This window comes from Pleurodeles waltl, chromosome 8, assembly GCF_031143425.1.
Source record: "Pleurodeles waltl isolate 20211129_DDA chromosome 8, aPleWal1.hap1.20221129, whole genome shotgun sequence".
Lineage (NCBI taxonomy): Eukaryota > Metazoa > Chordata > Amphibia > Caudata > Salamandridae > Pleurodeles > Pleurodeles waltl.
The window spans coordinates 549,973,646-549,988,609 of record NC_090447.1 but is presented as its reverse complement, the minus strand read 5'-3'; positions in this window follow the sequence as shown (position 1 = coordinate 549,988,609).

The window sequence follows — 14,964 nt, the reverse complement described above, 5'->3', positions numbered from 1 at the left end:
CATAGCTGTACATCAATATTTCCTGAACTATAATTTTATGTAGTGTGCATGCAGCCCCCCCCCCCCCCCCACTCACTGCATCAGCCACAATTCTCCTGAGTTATGATGGGCACTGGCGCATTGAATGACAGTGTCCACCACTCCTCGAACCACCTCTTTTCATTGTCGTTGTTGGCATTTCTTTCTGCTTCCATGTCTCTTCCATTGCTCTTAGACCATTCTCTCTTTTTCTTCTCAACACTATGGAGTGCTTCTCTGTCTGGCAAGCTTGTGCAGGGCTCCTCTAAAATTTCAATCCCAGGCTCCTGCTCGGCGTCTCCCTTCTGATGCCACTTCGCTTCCTGGCATTCGATGTTTGTACATTTCCCCTCAACTTAATGGGATCCGTCTTTCTTTCTTTTAGCCTCTGTCGGCCCCTCCTGTAAAAGCAAGTCCTTTGAATATTTTGTTGGCAAGATGCAAGTCACTTCCCTCACGGTTATTGTCTTTCTCTTCTCCACGTGTTCCGGATGGCGAAATGGAGGAGAGCGTCAGGATGCAGTCTCCGCAGACACTTCACGTATGGAGGGGGTTAGGGAGAGGGCTTTGTCACAATGTTTCAGTCAGTTCTTGTTCAAACTTTTGTTTTTGTGTGCCATTTGTGGATGATTGTTAGCTGATTAGATGACAATCACTGATTTCATAGAGTTGTTGGGAAAAACAACAGAAGAGATACTTACCATAGAGTGAGGAAAGTGATTTTTCATATGGTGTGGTTGTGCAGCCTTGTAGTGTAATAATGACACAATTCTGCATCATGTCCAGTCAGGTTTGCTTGTAAAACCTTGGGTCAGTCATGGCTTGATATGGCTCAGAGCAGTCAGGCTTTACCAAAGGAAAAAGTGTAAAGCATAAGAAGTACAAAAACAGTTGCGTAAGAAGGGAAAAACTGAATCAAAATCCGCCACAAATTTATAAAAGTAGATTATTTTTGCATCTTAAAATATGCACCGCTGTGACAAAAATCCACCAAGGGTTCTGGAAATTTGAATTTTCAAAGCAACAATAAATCACAGTTTTTTAATTAAGCAATACATCTTTGTAATATACAGCAACTCAAGGTTTAGGGTTAGCTACAGATAAGTAACTTGATAATGGCTAAATGGGCACTCTTGTGGGCTCCAACTCCAAAAAAGGAACCAGTCACAGGTACCAGTCAGGTCCAGCTGAATAGTTACCTCTCAATTCAATCATTCTCCAGTCTAGTTCCTGAGGGTTTAATAGAAGTAATTGGAGTGGTCCTGATGCAAGGGTTGCAGGATGCTGAAGGTGCTCAAGGAGGAGGATGCTGACTTTCTGGGGTCACTCCTTGGTCCACGAGCACAGTGGACTTCTTTGGCCTCATGGGCCGATGTCCCATGAAGTGTGGATGAAGTCCAGCACAACAAGAGTTGTCACAGGCCTACTGGTCTCCGGTGACAGCAAAACCAGTAATTCCCTTTTATGTTCAGTATCTCCTGTGGTAAGGGACCATACTACGCTCCAACAACTCTTCTAGACTCAGCGGATTCTGCAGCACACATCGAAAGAGAAACAAACCTCATATGAATGGTACTGTGCAGGAATGTGTCCATTCCTGCGTAAAAACATTCCTGTCTGTTGGCACTTGGCAGGCACTAGTGCACGAGCACAGAGCGAGAGCAAGAATGCACCAAATCTTAGTAGATATGGTGCATTACTGCCCTCTCTGTCTGACACGGTGCTGCGTTGCGTCAAATGTTAGCCCCTTCATTTTTTAATTTGACTTCAGCAGTAACTCAGGCCCTGCGACAGCAGCCACATATGACAGAAACCAGAAATGCATCCTGTAGCTATTAACTGCAATAAGAACTAAAGAAAATACCTCACATTCACAATCACTTAGTAAACCATTCCAACTTGTCTTCTGGGAGAACAGTGCCAATCAGAAAAGAAAAAAAACGAAGAGAAAACAGCTTTTATCTTTTGCTTGCTTATATACATGTTGCATTTCCTCATCGAGGCCTTTATAAGGGGATCGATTTGTCCAGAAAATGAGGCTGTTTTCAATTTAGACGTGTACATTGCACTGTAATTAAGATTAAAGCAGACATTTCAAAAACTTCAAATCCTGTGCCCATGGATGTCAACTAGCGGTACCAAGAGGTGGCAGGTGCTAACCCTTGGCTTTCCATTTGTTACTAGTGACTCCTGGTGTTTTTTGATGCTGTCTGAGATTAAAAAGGAAACTATAGAAACTATAGAAACAAAAGAATTATAGTAGCTCTGTCTAGTAGTTGTAGTGGACAGTGCAAGTCATTCCTATTGTGTCAATAGAGCTCAAAATGTTCATTATATCACTTCTATTACCCCTTGTAACATCAATATATGTGCTTTTTCTGAACGAGCAGGTTAAGAACAGGTACCATTGCCACAAAAAGCACAGTTGGATCTAGCCCTTGAGATTTTGTACAAGTTGTGTCAGGTAGAAAGGGGTGCCAAAAGAATACAAGTTCTCTGGTTGTGTATTTTAGCAAACATCCACAATTCAGACATGTTATTGTCAGTAATAATTGGTGAGTGTCTGTGGCCATAGCAACCCTGCCTGGTCAGAGCACGAGCCGGATTGAATGACTGTAGGAGGCTGGCCTGGTTTGCAGTGGGTACCAGAGGTACTTACACCTTATATCAGGTCCTGTTATCCCTTATTAGTGAAATGTAGTCAGTGTCCAGCAGCTAGGCTGTCTAGAGGGAGCTGTAGGCATAGCAGCCAAGGTTGAACTAGAAGAAATGCAAAGCTCTTGCAATACCCCTGTAGTCACGCAGTACTCACACACATGAAAGTCAATACTCTGTGTTACAAAAATAAAGGTACTCTACTTTAGTGACACAATGTTAAAAATACATTAGAGACTATACTCCCTTAGGAGGTAAGTAATATACACAATATATACACTAGTAACCAAAAACAGGTAGGTACACAGTCAGAAAACAGTGCTAATTGTGAAAATAACAATAGGTTGCAATGGGCCTGGGGGAACACAAACCATATACTAAAATAGTGGAATGCGAAAGTCGGTTTCCCACATAGGCAAATGTAGTGTGTAGAGGGGTGCTGGGAGTGTAAGAAAACACCAAAGGTAAGTAATAGAACCCACACCAGAGCCCAGGAAAACAGAAGCAAATCACAGTAAGTTTCCTGAAACACACAAGAAGTCATGATAGAAGATTATGCAAGAACCAGAAAAGCCTGCAAGACACCAATGATGAATGCCTGGACCTGAAGACCTGTGGAAGAAGGGGACCAAGTCCAAGAAGCACTGAAGATTCTAGGGAGAACAGGACCCCCTGCTAACCCAAATGAAGGTGCAAAAGGAGAACCACCAGTGAGAAGACAAAGTCAGTTATGCACCCAAGAGGACAGATGCTGGTTCCTGGTTGGATGATTGCAGTCTGGTTTGCGTCACTGGATTCTGCCAACACCTTGGCCCATGCAAAACTCGCAGTTGTCAGAAGATGGCCAGATGGACCTGGTGGCCTCTAACCAGGAGGGGGAGAAAGAGGGCTCTCTCAGCAACTCAGAGAGTCCTCAGAAGGCCAGGCAGCATGCACAAGAGTCCCACAGCATGGTGACAAAGAAGATGCAAATGGAGGCCCACACATCACAACACAAAAGCATCCCACGGTGCCGGAGAACCACTCAGGAAGCTGTCCTTCACAGGACGGAGTGCTGGGGGCCTAAGCTTTGCTGTGCATTAAGAACTTTGTGGAAGGTCGAACACAAGCCTTGGCAACTGCAAGTCACAATGTGCACAGGGGTACTGTCTTGCATGGGGAGGCCAGCTTTTACCTCCACCAAAGTTGGACAGCTGGACCTTGGGATTGTCGGGGTCACTTTAGTACACCACCCATGTTGCTGGATCCACTCTCGTTGTCTGGAGAGGGGACCCACACCACCGGTCATCGCTGCAGAGAGGTGCCTGCTGAAGCAGGGAAGTGATTCCATGACTCCACAAGAGATTCCTTTGTTCTTCTGGTGCAGGCTGAAGACAGGCAGTTGTCGGAGGATTCATGACCTGGAACCTGTTGCAGTTGCTGGCAGGAGCTGAAGTTACCATATTGCAGAAGTCGTCTTTGCTTCTCTCTTGCAGTTTGCAGAGTTCCTGGAGGGTTCAACTGAGGTTCCGTCGGTAGAAGATGAAGTAAAGAATGCAGAGGATTCCTGCTGGAGTCTTGCATTCTAAATATGAAGAAACACCCAAAGGAGACACCCTAAATAGCCCTGAAAGGGGGATTGTTCACCTACCCAGGTAAGCACCTATCAGGGGAGGTCTCTGACGTCACCTGCTGGCACTGGCCACTCAGATGCTCCCAGAGGGCCCCACCACCTTGGAATCCAAGATGGCAAAACCCAGGGACACTCTGGAGGAGCTCTGGGCACCACTCCTGGGGTGGTGATGGACAGGGGAGAGGTCACCCCCCTTTCCTTTGCCCAGTTTCGCACCAGAGCAGGGACTGGGGGTCACTGAACCGGTGTAGACTGGATTATGCAAGGAGGGCACCATCAGTGCCCTTAAATGCATTTCCAGAGGCTCTGGGAGGCTACCCCTCCTATGCCTGGAACACCTATTCCCAAAGGGAGAGGGTGTAACACCCCTCTCCCAAAGGAAATCCTTTGTTCTACCTTCCTGGGCTTGAGCTGCTCAAGCAACAGGAAGGCGGCAGAAACCTTTCTGTGAGGTGGCAGAAGCTGAGGCTGCCTGGAAAACATCAGAAGGCTGGTATGGCAGTACTGGGGTCCACTGTGGAGCCCCCAGAGTGGATGGGATTGTGCAACCAATACTGGAATCAGTATTGGGGTACAAATACCAGTTTTTAGACACCTTACAGGGCCATATTCAGGGTTACAATTGTGAAACTAGACATAGGTATTGACCTATGTCCAGTGCACGCCTAATATGGTGTCCCCGCACTCACAAAGGCTGGGAAAATGGGCCTGGACAACGTAGGGGCACCTCTGCTAGTGTAGGGGTGCCCTGGTACACAGGTACTTTGCACCCAGCCTTCAGCTTGAAAGGTCTGACATGTAGGTGACTTATAAGTGACCCGGTGCAGTGAAAATAGCTGTAAAAAAGGTGCATGCACCATTTCACGCAGGCTGCAATGTCAGTCCTGCAGAAGCCTTTGCATGGGCTCCCTGTGGGTGGCTAAAGTAATGCTGCAGCCCATAAGGATCCCCTGGGACCCCAATGCTCTGGGTATCTAAGTACTATATACTGGGGACTTATAAGAGGGCACCAGTATGCAATTTAGGTGTGAAATACTAAGTTACTAGCTATGTAAGGACAAATTTGGAAACAGAGAGAGCATGAGCGCTGGGGTCCTGGTTAGCAGGACTCCAGTGACAACTTAGAAAACAGTGAAACATACTGACAAGCAGGCCATAAACCATAAGCACTGAGGTCCTGACTATCAGGCAGAAATTGGGGGTAACATGCCAAAAATAGGGTACTTTCCTACAATGACACGGGGGAGCATCCTTGGGCTAATTTTTCAATATTGTTGTACTGTTTGCAAACTCATTCGAAGGAATCGTCCTCCTGGCCAATTATGTTTTTGGAACAATGCACATGAGCGGGAACAGCTCCTGGGGCTTAAGAATCCCTGTTGCACTTAAGGACTGTATTTCAAGAACCAACAGACAGGTTGGATCACACATAATTAAAGGAGCAGCCCCTCAAGCATTCTAAAGGACACTTCATCAGAGCTTGGGCACCAAGGTTATTAGCCCTACTGCACAGGGGCCAAATTGACATACCCCCACCCAAATCTAACAAAAATGTGACCTTAACATACCCAGCCTCCACATTTACACTCCCATTCCTCCTTGCCATACTATAATGAAAAATTAATGACCTTCAGACATTCACCACCCAACGCTCCATAACTCCTCTTTCCTGCCTAATGCCATGAGAGCATTTAGAGCATAGAGCCAGCACTGCCCTGACACTCTCTGTGAGAGATGCCTCTTAGCAAGGCTTGCTGTTCTCCACTAGTGTGCAGCTTCAGAGACCTGCTGCTAATAGGGGAGAAGGTGGTTGGTACTGAGAACGTGCTGCCCATGTTCATCTCCTCCTTCACATCTGAGAAGGCCCAGAAGAGTTAATTGAAGACAGTTGATGCCCCCCATCAACACTTCACCATCGACCTCAGGTCTTTGCAGACCTGGGTGTAAACTAAAATTAGGTAACCTTGATAGTTAGCTACCCTGGAAATCAGAAAATTGCATGCAGTTTCTTTTTTTACTCACTTTGTGTGGTACTTGCCACATCACATCATCTTCTTGTAAGAAAACCAATAAATGTGCAAATATTTAAAACACTAAGGGCCTCATTATGATTTTGGCGGTCCTCAGACAGCCAAACTCACGGTGGAGGTCAGACCACAACAATCCTGGTGGTCCAACCGCCAGATTACCATCCTGGCAGTTGGGCCGACAGGAGACTGCGACCTCTGCCAGGATCAGAGATCCCCACATTGGCGGCGGTTAAAGTCATGGTCAGCCACGAAGATGCCAAGTTTGGTACCACCGTGCTTATCACGACTTTCTTTTCCAACAGCCTTTCCATGACGCAGTCCCTGTCATGAAAAGGCTGGTGAAAATGCAGCACTGAGGGCCACGACCATGCTGTATTAAGTGCAGGGGATCCTCCACCGAGGTAGTCAGTACAAACTGCTTGTGATAATTATTGTCTATCAAAAGTTGTTACGAAACTAACATGCTGATTTTTGTGTTTGTAACATCAAAAAAATGCTAATACCCCAGTAATTGTTCTCCTGATAAATAGCAGCAGATTTGACCTGCAAAATTGATCAGAGATGTTTTTTTTTATCACATCCAGTATTTACTAGCTGTGAGAAAATAAGCCAAACATTTTGGGCCTGATTCACAAAGGTAAACTTACACTTTTCTGTAAGTTTATGTTTGCTCTGGAATTCACAAAATTGTGTTCCAATAGTAGGTTTATGATTGCAGAGACTGAGAAATATAGGTGGATAACTCCACACATAGAAATATAGCCATGTATCTTTTTATGTGCAGAGTTCTCTGCCTGGACTATGGCATCTGTGCTTTAACTTACTATGAAAATGCAGTTCTGTGAGTTGCAAAACAACCATAAACTTACACAAAAGTGTAAATTTACCTTTGTGAATCAGGCCCATAATTTCAATATGTGTGGCAACAGGAGTAACAGAGCATATTGTAATTTATCAGGGCACACATGATGAGGGCCTTAGAAATAAGCAAGACGGATTTGCAGAGCCATATAAATTAGACATTTACGTAAACTAATTTATAAAGTTTAACATATGCAACTGAATGAGTCTCTTTATTCTAGAAGTTCATTTCTTATAGTGTGTGTCAGAACCCATTTAAGAGGGCCACGGGACAAGTGGGAGCTATTAGGCCCAACAGTGGTGTTTGAGGCCACTTACTTCTGATGTCACGGGCCTGACTTATTGTGGGTCGTGAGCAACCGGGCCAAGTACCCTTTCAACACTTGAATCTCAGTAGTAGCATGGACCTGGCAGTCCAAGGACCCTTGGGGAGGTGGGCGGCGTGGGGGATGTATATACAGGTGGTTGCACACAGGCTCACAACTTAAAAAATATGTTCGATAGCGGCAATAAATCATTGCAAAGTCAAATGTTTGCCTTTATGAAAAAAAAGAGTATTTATATGCGAACAAAAAGTAAAATCTGCCATACACAAACAATACACACAGTCTCCTGAGGTTGGGACTCTCATATTTGATAGACAAGTCTGAATTCTCAGTTTCCTCTTGCTAACAGTAGTAGTTATTCCCCATTCACTACAGGCAATATAGAGGTGAAGCCACACTGGTAACCCAACTCAAAAGAATCCTACTCCAACTCTTCTAAAAGTCAAAAGTGTTCCAGTGTCCGGGGTGTTATACAACAGAACAAATCCCCTGGGGCCTTCTTTCCCTGTTATCAGTCTTACCCTCTCCCAATGGAGTTGATCTACCAGAGTCCTGGGGAGAGTTTCACTCTCATCATGGAGAGCAGCAGCGGCTGCTGACAGTGAGTAGCATTCAGTACTCTGTAGAGGCAGCAGCTGGGCGTCCACTGTACTTCCTCCAGTACGGTGATAAGTTCCACAGATCATTCTCACAGGTGGGATATGATCTGGTGGGTTCTGATCCTCAGTTGGAGCTCACACATGCAGAGGTCACCATGGTGTCCTTTCTTCTCAACAATGGCTGAACCAGGAGATGTTCCATGCACTTCAAGGTGGCCCCCTCTGGCATACATGGTTGCCGACTTCACTTCACACATAGGCTACAGCCTGATCTGTCTGAGGCCTTAGGAGCATTCTAAGGTAACAAATATGCGGCTAGATTTCTCTATCAGATATCACACATTACTACCCAATGATCCAAAAGTGTTTTTTCTTCTACAAATCTGATATTCAACTCTCATACTAACTTCTTACTGGAGTATGTTTATGCAACGGTCCATAGTGAGTAGGTCAGCCTTCAATATTCATTATTTGCCAAACTACACTGAAGGCTCAACAAATTCCCACCAATAAGGGTGTGGAAGAAAGAGGCATGAGGTGGAATTAAAGCTAGGTAGCTGTGGTATTTGGCAACTCCAGCATTCATAAGAGGCACCTTAGAAAATCCTTGGGCCTATGAACTTACATTATTTCTTTTACAAATTAAGGCCCATATTTATACTTTTTGACGCAAAACTGCGCTAACGCAGTTTTGCGTAAAAAAAAATAGCGCCGGCTAACGCCATTCTGAAGCGCCATGCGGGCGCCGTATTTATTGAATGACGTTAGCCGGCGTTAGCCGCCGGCGCCGTCTGGTGTGCGTTAAAAAAAACGACGTACACCAGGCAGCGCCGGCGTAGGGGGATATGGGGCTTGGGCGTCAAGAAATGGGGCAAGTCAGGTTGAGGCAATTTTTTCGCCTCAACCCGATTTGCGCCATTTTTTTATACTCCCAACCCCCATAGAAATGACTCCTGTCTTAGCAAAGACAGGAGTCATGCCCCCTTGCCCAATGGCCATGCCCAGGGGACTTCTGTCCCCTGGGCATGGTCATTGGGCATAGTGGCATGTAGGGGGGCACAAATCAGGCCCCCCTATGCCACAAAAAAAGCACAAAAAAAACACTTACCTGAACTTACCTTAATGTCCCTGGGATGGGTCCCTCCAGCCTTGGGTGTCCTCCTGGGGTGGGCATGGGTGACAGGGGGTGTTCCTGGGGGCATGGGGGGGCACCTCTGGGCTCCTTCAGAGCCCACAGGTCCCTTAACGCCTGCCTTTTGCAGGCGCTAAAAAACGGCGCAAAAGCGGCAGTACGTCATTTTTTTTGACCCGCCCACTCCCGGGCGTGATTTTTGCCCGGGAGTATAAATCCGACGCACATGCCTCGGAGTCGATTTTTTAGACGGGAACGCCTACCTTGCATATAATTAACGCAAAGTAGGTGTCCACGCTAAAAAATGACGCTAACTTCATGGACTTTGGCGCTAGAAGGGTCTAACTCCAAAGTATAAATATGGAGTTAGTTTTGCGTCGAAATTACGTCAAAAAAAACGACGCAATTCCGGCGCAAACGGAGTATAAATATGCCCCTAAGTGAACTTACACCCATAGGACTTACACCCACTTGACCTTTCAAGATAGTTCCTCAAAAGCCTATGTGCAGCATCCCTTAAAATGCCCCAAGCAGGTGTCCTGTCAAGAATTTATATTTTTGTCAGGAATGGTTGAATTTAAGAGTGTTTGGAGTGCATTAGGATGGATGCAGTACAGATTTGTAAAGAAATTCTGACCCACAACTCTAGACATGATTGATAGACATAGGCCACACAATGACCTAACAAAATGAGCGGGGCAAGAGCTGCTCACTAAGGAGCCCCCACATCATGTTCATCTTCTTCTCACCTCTAAAAAAAACCTTTGGTAACAAGTTATTTACAGGGCTGAAAAAGGAGTAAACATGAAGCACTCTTTAAAAAAACAAGATTGTTCATATTGTTATTGTTATTTTTCTTCTTATTATTATTATTGCTGTTGTTGTTGTTGCTGTTGGTTAGTTAGACCTGACAGCCTTAGGGTGGTCTAACCAACAACTTTATACCTACTTTTCTGAACTCGTTTTTGTTGGCTTTAGGACTCTGTGCACTTTACCACTGCTAACCAGTGCTAAAGTGCTTATGCTCTCTCTCCTTAACTTGGTAATATTTGCTTACCCCCAATTGGCATACTTAATTTACTTATGAGTCCCTAGTACAGTGAACTACATGTGCCCAGGTCCTGTGAATTAAATGCTACTTTTGATCCTGCAGCACTGATTGTGACACCCTCTTAGGTAGCCCCCATGCATGACTCAGGCCTGCCATTGCAGAGCATATATGTGCAGTTTACACTGTCATATCGAGGTGGCAAAATAACCCTGTTGCCAGGCCCAACCTTCTCTTTTGATACATATAAGCCACCTCTAAGGTAGACCCTGGACAACCCAAGGGGCAGGGTGCAATGTATTTAAAAGACAGGACATGTTCGTTTATGTTTGACATGTCCTGGTAGTGCAAAAATCACAAAGTCTGTTTTCACTCACTACAGTAAGGCCTATCTCTCCCATAGGATAACATTGGGATTACCTCATTACATCTTATAAGTGTAACTCACAATCTGGAAGAGATTCATTTTTCGAGTTTGGTGTCTCTGAAACCACAATTTAAAATCACAATTTAGGTTGAAGTCGGATTATTAGAAATTGGGTTTCTGGTTGTCAGAGTTTGCATGCTGTACAATCAAGAACCACAATCCTAGTCAGGGTAAGTCAGGCATACACTTAGAGATTACCTGTGCTCACCCTCATGTAGCTTGGCACAGAGCAGTCAAGCTAATCTAACGAGGCAATGTGTAACAATGAAAACACCATAAAAAGACTCCAAACAGGTTTAAATAAATAGTTTAATATATTCATATCAAAACAAGACTAAAAGGACACAAATCCAATAAGTACAAGTCAAGATATGAATTTTAGAAGAATAAGTGTTAAAAAAGTGCTTAGAAGCAAACATCGCTTTAGCTGCTACTTGAGGTCACGCTAGACCAGGGCATTGACTACATCTCAAGCTGATCGCGATAAGGTGCAGACCAGGTACAAGAGACACGCAGGCCCGGGTAACGGAGTACATTTCTCCTGGCTGCAAACACGAGGTGCAGGGTCAATGCATCTTTAGATGTGCTGAGGGATGCCTTGTTTTTCACATGCAATGATGGCTATGAGTTGGTTTCCAAAGACAAGTGCCGAAGTCGCGATGTGCTGATTTTAAAGCTGATGTACCGGGTTTCTCCATGCTGTCAAAGGGATAGTCGATCGCCCTTCAGTGATGTTGGCGATGGAGTGGTTTTAGTGCTTCATCAATGCTAAATACGCTGGGTGCAGGCAAGGGGGTGCAGTCTTCAATCCAGTGGTTCCAGAGAGGCTGCTTGGGCCTCATGTGCAATGTCTGAATTTTAGTCCTGCAGCACGTTCGATGCATAGGTTGCTGCTTCCAGCAGGCAGGAGATGTATCGATTTCACTGGTGCAAGTGTCTGGGTCCATTTCCAGTGAGCAGGCATAAAAACTTTGATCTCCCTGAGTTTCAAGCAACAGGAGGCAAGCCAACACATCTTTGGATATCACGTCCGTGGGTAGGCAGAGTCCAGCATTCCTTCACCAGAGTCAGAGGGCAGCAGGCAGCAGAGCATAAAAGCAGTCCTCCCAGGTCAGCAGTCCAGCAAAATGACAGTCCTTGATGCAGCACAGGAGTTCTTCTGACAGAGACCCAGTACTTATACCAAGAAGTGGTTTTGAAGTGGGGTTGACTTCATAGAAGAGTATTTGAAGTGCACACGTATCCTTGTTTCCTCAGCCCTATCTCTAGACTGTCTGTGGGGAGTAATCAGCTTTTTGTGTGGTATGAGGCCACCACCTATTCAGATGTGAGTTTCTGCCCCTCCCTCATTTGCTGCCCAGGAAGAGCCCTTAGAATGCAGATGAATGCAAATGAGGACCCAGACAAACCTAACCTTCCTTTGTTTGTGGCTGTCTCCACCTATGAGAGGCTGCAGGTACACATGGCTGTAAGAGCAGAGAAATAGTAATGTTAAATCTGGCTTTACCAGTAAAGAGGATGTATTATTATCATTCCAAAGATATGAAACATGAGATAACTACTTCTTTCTAATCAGGAATTACAGCTTAAAATGTACTAAGGAATTCCCAATGTTAACCTATGAGAAGAGTAGCCCTCATAGTAGTGAAACACAAATGTATGTGTTTTTCACAACCCAGAGATGCAAAACTTTAAAGTATATGTCCTACACAGCACCCTGCCCTATGGGTTACCTAGGGCCAATCTTAGGGTTGACGTATGTGTAATAAAAGGGGATTTCAAGGTTTGGCAAAGGGTCTTAAATGGCAAGTTGAAGTGAAAGTACAATTACACACACAGGCTCTGCAGTATCAGCCCTGAGCCATGTTTATTGGGCTACTTAAATGGGTGGCCTTACAAGTACATTAAATGTGCCAAGTGTATATATAACAATGTTACCCTGTTTTAAGGAGAGAGCACAAGCACTTTGCACTGGTTAGCACAGAGTCCTAAAGCCAAAAAAAATTGCAATTCTGAAAATGCCACTTTGAGTGAGTTGGCCTTTTCTTTCTTTATCCATATTGTGTCTGCTGCCTGTCTCTGATCACTTGCCTGGTGTGGGTGACAGCTGGGCTTTGTGTATCCCCCCAAGCAGTCAAAAACAATGGGAGCTTAGATGTGACTTGATCAGCCAGCCACAGCTTGAGGCAGGATGGGAGGGAGGAACTGGCACAGCCTCACACTTGCACCCAAATAGGCTGTGTCCTGTCCCTCCACAAAGGGCAGCATAACCACCAGTAGGGAGTCTGGAACCAGGGCAGGGCCTCTGTGCTTTTCAAAGGCCTGTCTTTGGAGTCTACCCTACATCAAAGGCCAAACTGGGTATAAGTACTGGATCTCTGACACAAACAAGAAAGTACACTTCTGGATCTATGGATACTCTGCCAGGAAGAAGCACTGCTGTGCTGCTATAAGAACTGCCACTTTGATGGACTGCTGCTTTGCTGGACTCCTGCTTTGATGTGCTGGCCTCCTGCCCTCTTGCCTGGAAGTGAGAAGGACTGGACCTGCATCTCTGTAACCCAGAACCCAGAGTGACTCCATTGTATCACACTCCCTTTTCCTCCATCGTTGCCCCTCTGTGAGCAGCAACCAGCCTTAACTCTTACCACCTTTACCTAGGTATGCCAGAAGCCTCCACTTCCGAAAGACCAGCTACGCAGAGTGAGGGGCAGGTAGCAATGCCAGCTCGTAAATACTATAGTAGTCACCACTTTCCTCGCTCAATTGCCCGGCTTGATACATGGATGGAAGACCATACCACCAGGACCCTCTAGCATGAGGATGGGGGAGCAAACACTGGATGCACAAGCCACACCCCAACCTAGCCAGGTCGCTTCCATATGTCTGGGCTGTACCCTGTGTGGTACCCTCAGCAGTCACCCTGCTGTGTCATTGCCACTTACCACCTATCTCCATGTGGCCCTTTTGGGGCTGTTGTGGTTTAGGGCTGGACCAGAATACTCATGGATCCAGCTTGGGTTGTGACTCCCCTGCAGTTGTGTATACCACTGCTGCCGTATACTCTCTTACTTTTGTTGAGGGCCTGGCTCTAAAAACTGTCTCTGGTGCCACTTCCCTGTCACTTCACTACACCTTGAGCTGTAAACTCCCTCAACTGAGAAGTCCAATCTGCCTGAACAGCCACATTCAAAAAGTGTCCTGTAAGTCGTGGGAGCACAGGAACTCAGGAGGGGGGTCGGGTAGGTCCAAAACCCTTGTTCAATGCAGGTGGCCCAAGCTGCTGGACCCTGGGTCACATGGCAGCAGTCAGCACCACAAGCAGGGCAAACAGGTCAGGCCACTGAGCTGTCCACAGAGCCGGGCAGCTCTGGACACACCCTCAAGACCACAGGCTCCCAGGACCACAAGCTGCTTGTACCCCCTCAACTGCCTCTGTCACATCAATTATCCGTCGACAGTGAGATAACAACTGTAGCAGTGTCTCCTCGCGGCACATGCAGCATCTCATGTTCGTAGCACCCGCTGCATCTCCTGATTCCTCCTGCTTCTTCATCCTTCTCTTCCAGAAACATTACAAAACATCAGCAAGAAACATCATGAATGATATGATATGTGAGGTCATAAGGAGTGCATGGCGAGGGTGCAATTTATAGTTAGTGCTGCTAACTATAACTGCTGAATTTTCGTGTTTTTGTTTTAGATCAAAACGTTTACATTGTCAGTGAGGAATTCACCTAACTATAATGTTACTTTAACCTATAACATATATGTTTATTGTATACATATCTTACAATCGTATGAAAACAAAGGAAATGGATGCTGTTTCTCTTACCACTGTGCATGAAGTTTATTCCCAATTTTAAGCACAACAGCCATCAATTGTGTTGACAGTGCAGCGGTGGCATAGTGTTTTTGCATTCTAAACTACTAACAAACATAGTGAAAATGATAACAGATCGACATTATATGAGAAAACATTCAGTGATACACTCGGGGATCTATGCAATATTGGGTTTCTATTAGGCTTGCGCACTAAAAAATCAGACTGAAAATTATTCTGAAGTCAATTAAATACATCCAGGTAACTGGTAATAAAAAAAAACTAAATGCAGCTTCATTGTAGAACTAAAGTTAGACATTGACAAAATATTGACCAATTACATCACAAATAAAATCAATGAATTCACTGGTGACATTACATATAGCACCGACATGTTGAATGACGTGACTATGAATACAGTAACTTATCTTTA